Source organism: Callorhinus ursinus, unplaced genomic scaffold (assembly GCF_003265705.2).
Source record: "Callorhinus ursinus isolate GAN/ISIS: 27379988/994484 unplaced genomic scaffold, GSC_fseal_2.0 scaffold1, whole genome shotgun sequence".
NCBI classification, from domain to species: Eukaryota; Metazoa; Chordata; class Mammalia; order Carnivora; family Otariidae; genus Callorhinus; species Callorhinus ursinus.
In genome coordinates this window covers 96,608,814-96,617,199 of record NW_027397063.1, presented here as the reverse complement: position 1 = coordinate 96,617,199, position 8,386 = coordinate 96,608,814, and positions in this window count along the sequence as shown.

The following is an 8,386-nucleotide window of genomic DNA, read 5'->3' as shown; positions in this document are numbered from 1 at the left end:
TTAACCAAGGAGGTGAAAGACGTGTACATTGAACACTATGAAACACTGCTGAGAGAATTTAAAGAAGACCTAAATAAATATATTGAAAAATACCCATTTTCCTAGACTGGAAGACCTAATATTGTTAAGATGACATACTATCCAAAGAAATCTACATACACAGTCAATGAAATCCTTATCAAAATTCCAACAGCCGTTTTTTGCAGAAATGGAAAAGATGATCCTCAAATTCGTATGGACTTGCCAGGGGCCCTGAATGGCCAAGACAATATTGAAAAAGAACAAAGTTAGAGAACTCACACTTCCTAATTTCAAAATTTCTGACAAAGCCACAGTAATCAAAAGAGTGTGGTACTGGCTGGCATAAGGATAGACATATAAATTAATGGAATAGAATTGAAAAGCCATAAATAAACCCATACATTTTGGGCAATTGATTTTTTTACAAGGGTGCCAAGATCATTTAATAGGGAAAGAGTAATCTTTTCAACAATTGGTTCTGGGACAACTAGATATCTACATGCAAAAGGTGAAGTTGGACCCTCACCTCACACATATACAAAAATTAACTCAAAATGGATCAATAACCTGTGTATAAGAATGAAAACTGTTAAACTCTTGCAGGAAAGCATAAAGTTAAATCTTTATGACCTCGGATTTGGAAATGACTTTGTAGATATGACACCAACAACATGAGCAACAAAACCAAAATAGATAAATTGGGTTTCATCAAAATTAAAAACATTTGTGCATCAAAGGACTCTGTAAAAAAGTAAAAAGATAACTCATAGAATGGAAGAAAGTATTTGCAAATCATATACTACCCAGTAAGGGTCTAGTATCCAGACGATATTAAGAATCCTTTCAACTCAATAACAAAAAGACAAACAATCCAATTTAAAAAATGGGCAAAGGACTTGCATAGACATTTCTCCAAAGCAGATGTAGATATGAAAACAAGCATATGAAAAGACACTCGACACAATTAGTCATTAGAGGACTGCAGAAAAAACCATAATGAGATACCATTTCACACCTACTAGGATGGTTATAATTAAAAAAAAAGGAAAATAAGTGTTAGAGAGGATATGGAAAAATTGGAACCCTCACGCATTAGGGGTGGCAATGTAAAATGGTCCAAGTTGCTTTGGAAAACAGCTTGTCGTTTCCTCAAAAAAACAAATGTGGAATTACCACATAACACAGAAATTCCACTTCTAGGTATAAACCCCAAATAATTGAAAACATGTGTTCAAACACATACATACGCATGTTCATAGTAACACTGTTCACAAGAGCCCAAAGGTGGAAACAACCAAAATGTCCATCAGCAGATGAATGGACAAACAAATTGTGGTATACACCTACAATGGAATATTAATCAGCTATAAAAAGGAATGAAATACGGATGAACCCTGAGAACATATGCTAAGGGAAAGAAGCCAAATACAAAAGGTCACATATTGTATGATTTCATTGATATGAAATATCCAGAATAGGTAAATCCATAGAGACAGAAAGCAGATTGGTGGTTGTCAGTGGCCAAGAGGAGGGAGCAGTGGGGAGTAACTATTTAACAGGCATGAGGATTTCTTCTGGGGTGATGAAAATGTTTTGGAACTAGATAGAGGTGGTGGTTGCTTAACATTGTGAATGTGCTGGAAGCCACTGCGTTTTACACTTTAAAATAGCTCATATATAATATAAGGCATATCAGACAGGAGGAGGAGGGTGGGGGATGGGTGAAATAGGTGAAGGGGATTAAGAGTCCACTTATCATGATAAGCACTGAGTAAGGATGTATGGAATTGTTGACTCACTCTATTGTACACCTGAAACTAATATAACACTGTATGTTAACTGTACTGGAATTAAAATTGAAAAATTTAATAAAAAATAAATAAAAGTATTTTAAAAGGGAAAAATAAAATAAAATAGTTAATATAAAATTAATTATGTGAATTTTACCTCAATTAAAGACACTTCTATTGAGGTACAATATCCATGCAATAAAATGCACTCAATTTAAGTGGATATGTTTATGAATGTTTACATAGCACAGCCATTTTGTTAGTGTATCAGTAATTCATTCTTTCTAAATCCTGAGTAGGTTTCATTGTACAACTAAGTCACAAATTTTTAATGCAGTCATCCGTTGATAGACATTTGGGCTGTTTCCAGATTTTGGAAATCATGAATAAACGCTCCCATAAACATTTTTGTACAGCTCTTTGTGTGGTCATGTTTTCATCACTCTTGGGTAAATACCTACCAGCAGAATTGCCGGGTCATGAAGTAAATGTGTATTTAAGTTTATTAAAAAAAAAAAAAAAAAAGCCAAACCTTTTCTCGAGTGCTTGAAACATCTCACACTCCCATCAGCAATGTATGAGAATCAGTTACTCCACAACCTCACTGAAACTTGGTATAGTCAAACTTTTAAATTTTAGACATCCTCTAAGGCAAGGTACCCCTACTTCCAAGGCATGGCCTTCTGGGATCTCTACTGAATGTTCCTGGTATTCAACAAGGTCTCTCTGCCCTGCCTAGGCAGACCTCAAATGTCTTCTAGTCCTGCGTGAGCTCCAGGAGTTTTGCTTTCCCCAGTAGTTATTCTTTGCCTGGCCTCCCAGAGCCTTGCTCTACTTTGAATCAATAATCAACCAAAGACTCAAGGTGACCCCTATGCAGATTTATGGAGCTCTCATTCTCTACATTGTTCCCTCTTCTCTGGAACTCTAAGCTGTGATCACTGTTCCTCACTCCCATATTATTTTATTTGTGTCTCTTTAAGAGGCTTGACCATTGCCTATTCTTCATTAAACTTAATTTATAATTCAATTTATGTAGACAGTTTGTATCCGTATCACTCACTGGGCTTAGCACAGAGTTCTGTCCATAGTAGAAGCTTAGATATTTCTGCAGTTACACTCAACTTGTTAAAGTTGTGTGTTTTGGATACAGAACCTGCAGAGCCTTTTCTAAGTACCATATCACCCTGCATATACATCTCCCTCCCACACCGTCTCACTCCCTGGGCCCAGAGCGGGTAAACTGCTCACACTGAGTTCTCCCACAGCATTCTTTCCTAGCTCCTTTCTACCTTCCCAGCAAGTTCTGTGGAGGCAAGACATCATTCTGAAATTAAAATTGCATTTTCTAGAAGACAGAACCATCAATTATCCATGCTTTAATGATGGAATTTCTAGGACACTTGCTTGCTGCCAGCATCTCTTCAGCAGAGAACAGGAAGGGTTGTATGAATGTCAAATCGTTGATTTGACATCTCCTATTGGAATGTGTGTCCAATTCCTGGGAATACTGGAGCACATTTATAGGACTGGTTTCCATTGTCTGTTTTCTGTTTGCTACTCTACCATGAGTTAAGAATCTTGGATTTCAGGTTCATAAGTTAATACTCTTGTCCATATTTGTACATATTTTCAAATATTTAAGTGTTCTTATTCAAAATATTCCTATTGGGCTTGCTATTGAACAAAGGTTCTATATTTGTATAGTATACTTTGAATGTACTAGAGAAACATTATCCTAAAACATTTTGAAAGGCACTGACTGCCTTTTTTCTTTTTTCTTTTTTTTTTAAGATTTTATTTATTTATTTGAGAGAGAGAACAAGAGGATGGGAGAAACAGAGGGAGAGGGAAAAGCAGGCTCCCCGCTGAGCAGGGAGCCCAACTCAGGACTTGATCCCAGAGATCTGGGGTCATGACCTGAGCCAAAGGCAGACGCTTAACTGACTGAGCCACCCAGGCACCCCTGACTGCCTTTATCTTGATTCAGAAGTACCAACCTTTTATATTTAGTAAAAAAAAAAATGACAATAAAGTGTATGTACTTTATCTCTTCACTATTCTATATTGAATTCCTTTTAAATGTCTTCTTTGATGAGAGCAAAATTTAAATCACCTTTGGTCAGATATTGCATTGTGCTATTCTCTTGTAGTGGACAAGGGAGTACTTTTCTTTTTTTCTTTTTTTTTTAAGATTTTATTCATTTATTTCAGAGAGAGAGTGAGCGAGCATGAACAGGAGGGAGGGGCAGAGAGGGAAGCAGGCTCCCGGCTGAGCAGAGAGCCTGACACGGGGCTTCATACCAGGACCCTGGGAGGATCAGGGATCATGACCTGAGCTGAAGGTAGACGATTAACCGACTGAGCCACCTGGGCACCCCAAGGGAGTACTTTTCAAGAAGAGTCTGAGAAGGATAGCTCTGCAGAACAAAGTTGCCCATCTTATTTATAATTACAAGTCAAACACCAACCATATCTACTATAGAAAAAACCTCTAATAAGTGAGAGCTGCTTCTAGGGAAGCTGTAAAATGTTACACATACCTAGGTAGGTCATCTGTTTATAAAATATTGTAGAAAAGTACACAATAGAGTCAGTCCTCAGATGCATTGGAAATACAAAACAGAAGGAAGTGCATTTTGAAAATCACGTCGGTATCCCATGCACCAGCGCTCAGTGGAGGCATGACTCAGCATTGAGGTGTATGGTCTCAGATCCGTGTGCTGGGAATGTTCACTGCTAGGTCATTCGTTTCTGTCGTACTGGAAGATTCACTGGGAGCCGGGAGATAGGGTGATGCCCAGTTCTACCATTGGCTTATGATCGTCATCATTTAACCTCACTGTATAGACACAGAAACTGAGCTTCTGAGACGTTAAGTAGATGTCTGGTTTCCCAAAGGTGACAAGTCATGGCTTCAGGTCTTTTGGACCCCAGAACCTAAGCTTTTTTTTTTTTTTTTTTTTTTTTACTATTCTACACAAGAGTCAACTAGATCTTCACATTCATTTCCCTACTTATACTAGTGCACATGAGCAATTTGATTAAAAGTGATTTTATTTTGTAAAAAAGATGTTGGTTTAAAATCTAACCACTGATAGAAATTTTGAAACTGTGCTCTTATTTATGTTTTAGGGACATGTCTAGTCTCTCTAATCCCCTGCCTTCATGAATTCCCCCATTACGAGGCCAAGAAAGCCCAGCATGTGCTTAAGACATGTGTATGAACTTCCATATAAATGGTCAAAGAAAAGGCAGAGAGAAGAGGCAGATTAATTTTTTAGGACTGCCACTGGATTTCTTTTAGCTCTTAAATGTATTTGCTCCTCGCCATAAAGGAAGAGAAGTTAGAGAACAGTCCAGGAGCCTTGACCAGGGAGTAAATGACATGTTTCATGGCTGTTATACCATCAGTTTTGTTTGTAATTGGTACTAAGTTGCCTCATTTAAGTCTTGTTATCTGGGTTTTTGTCAATTGTCACTTTGCAGCCACCTCTGCATGGCCTCCAGAACTAGAACAGGGGTTGAAGCACTTTCTCCAGACTTCCTGATGTGCTGGACAGGTGGGGACCTGGCAAATTTCATAGACTGCTCCCTGACTAACCAACTGCCTAGGATTATCTTCAAAGAGGGAAGGAGGGCTCTGTGTTATATGTACATGGGGGACTTCATGTGCAGGGTTGCCAGATTTAGCAAACAAAAATGCAGGACACCCAGGTAAGTGTGGTTTTCAAATAAACGATGATTAAATGATTAGTACGGGCATGCCTTAACAACTGCATGAAAATCCTGTATTTTATCCAGTGTCTGTATTCATGTTGAAACTGGTAAAGAGTGGAACAGAGGTCAGTCTGTTTTCAGATATTCTTTTTTTTTTTTAAATCTACATCCAGTTTTAATTTCTTGTCTTCATCCGGTTTTTAATATTTTCTTGCCTCAAGGTAGCTGAACACGATATGTTGCCATTGGAGGATATCTTATTCTTTTCTATACTAAGGTTGAAGAATGATCCACAGATGCTGACAGATAGTCCACAATGAGAGTAATCATTAAGAACAGAGTCAGTGGCCACAGGCAAACATCTCTGTGACAGTATTCAAGTGGGAAAAAAAAATTAAAGTGGGAGATTTGTAAGCTTTAAAATATCATGTTAATGTATTTAAACATGTAAATGACTCGGTCATCTTCATACATCACATTATAATGTTGGATGATGGTGGCTTTGGATTTTATATTCATGGATGTCCATCCTCATTTACCATTCTAGATCTTTACATAAATGTGGATATAAGCATGCTCTCATAATTCATATACTACAAGTTAAAGAATCAGAAGAAAAATGTGAGGTTGGTAATCATTTATTCTAATAGACTTCTATTTGTAATTGACGTGTTCTCATTTAAAAACCAACAGAACATTTTCGCGTTATTTTCAGTGAGATAAGGCATATTTTGATAAGACCTAACATTTCTCTTACTCATCCCAATGAGTCTTTTGGGAAATTTTGATTGTGGCACGTTCAGATGCCATGTTATTACCTTTTATTTCAATTGGTCTGGTGGTTGAAAAGTGAACAGAAAGTATAATTATAAACTTTTGGTCCCTCTATGTGAGGGAGAGATTGGCAAGGAAAGTGAAATATCCTAGGTGATAAACAGTTCCACTTTTCCTCTCCTGGCTGCTCTAAAAACACCTCCTCCCCAAATTAATCACTGCCAATAGTTCCAATGTGTACTGTGTGTCAGTACTAGCCTTTAATCCCTGCACCACTCCAGAGGGTAGGTCTTATTTTTATCCTCGGAGGCTGGCACAGAATAGGCCCTCACCATAGATTTATTGAATAACTGAGTATCATTCTTTTTACTTGTGCTCTGATTACCATTTCTTCAAAGACTGTTTAATCTGTATGCTTCTTCATTTGTCTCCTGAGAACCAGCACAAAAATGAAATTTGGTTTTAGCTCTGCATGGGTGAAAGTGGCCCCATTTCTCTCCTTTTTTAACCACTGATGGGACACGTTTCCGACTGCCCCCTGCTGGCTGCAACTATGACAAGGATGAGGGCTGCTACACAAATCTACGCAATCAGCTCCAAATCCCACTGGGTACTGTTGAGAAGAAGGAATGGGGACACCTCCCAGTGGTGTCCCTTTATATGTGCTCTTCTCGCTCACATATTCCTCGTAGCAGCCCCAATTGTATGGATGATAAAACTGAGGTGTCTGTGAACTGAACCAAGGTCATTAGGTTTCTGAATCAACATTAGGTGATGTCAGGAATTTATCTGACTGATGAAAAGTTTGGTGTCATATGAACAATAACTTCATAAGAAGAGGGCTTGTCTCTTCAATAAGGAGTCCTAAGCACCTAGCACATAGCAGACATTCAGTAAATAGTGGTAGAATAGAATGAATTATAAAATATATGGTCATCCCCAGTGAAGGATTTGGTACTTGGGGAGCACCTTAATCAGTTTTCTCCCCTACCCTCCCAACACCAAACCCACTTTAAGTGTGCTAAATAAAGCATGGCATCAAGAACTAAAATAAAGGTACAACTTGGTAAAGGTCACTACGATAATGGAATATGGATTCCACGTATATATTTTATAATACATATACACACACACCGTTGCCACCATAACCGTTCAATCAATCTAGAACAAATCCTGAATTTCTGTGGCAAACAGTCTAAAACAATATGACACACTAGCTGTCTTCAATTTACTCCCTCAGGGATAAAATGAGCAGCTCATACAATTTATGAGGCTTCCGGAACAGTTTTGCTTAGCTGTAATATCTTGTGTGGGCCAAGTAGACTGGATTTGGAATGATGTTAAACTTAAGGTCAATGCAGGGTTCAAAAGAAAATTAAGTTTTGCAAAGGAACGTGTGCTCGATGGTCTCTCTAGCCCAGAACACTAGAGGATAAAGCAAATCCCCCAAATACGAAATGTGTTTGAAGGTAATTTTTTATTGAAGTCTATTGTCTTACCATGTGGCCGTAATGTGTAGGAAACTGAGTTCTACCTCTGCAGTTATAACTCCACAAATGGTTTAAAATAAAAGCTTCATCAGTTTGATGTTAAACAAGTGGGAATGATTTACCGAGAATCTTGCAGTCAGATGTCTGTGTGTCTAGTGTCCCCTACTACTAACCCTCATTCTGATGCAACATAACTGAAAAATTAAAAATAGGATACAGAGGTTAAAACTGCACGCACCTGCTCTGGCGAACAATGATCTAAATCCTACGGGACCCCGTTTTCCACTTCGGTTTTTGCATGATTCGTTTGGTTTCTGGCTTTGCCTTTCGCATTTGCTAAGGTTCTACATCCCAGGATTTCTAGCTCCCTAAACAAGACTGTTCAGTCTGATCATCACTCCTGGAAGTTCTCCGGCTTTTATGACTACCTGCTGGAGTTAGAATACAGCCGGCCAATGCCGGGGGAGAAGTAGCCCTTCTGCTCTGCCATAGTCAACGGTTTATGGGTCAGCTGCTTTCTGTTTTTCCCTTGGAGAGCTTCCCAAAACGTACCTGGCCCGGTACTACTGACTTAACCTTGACTGCTACACG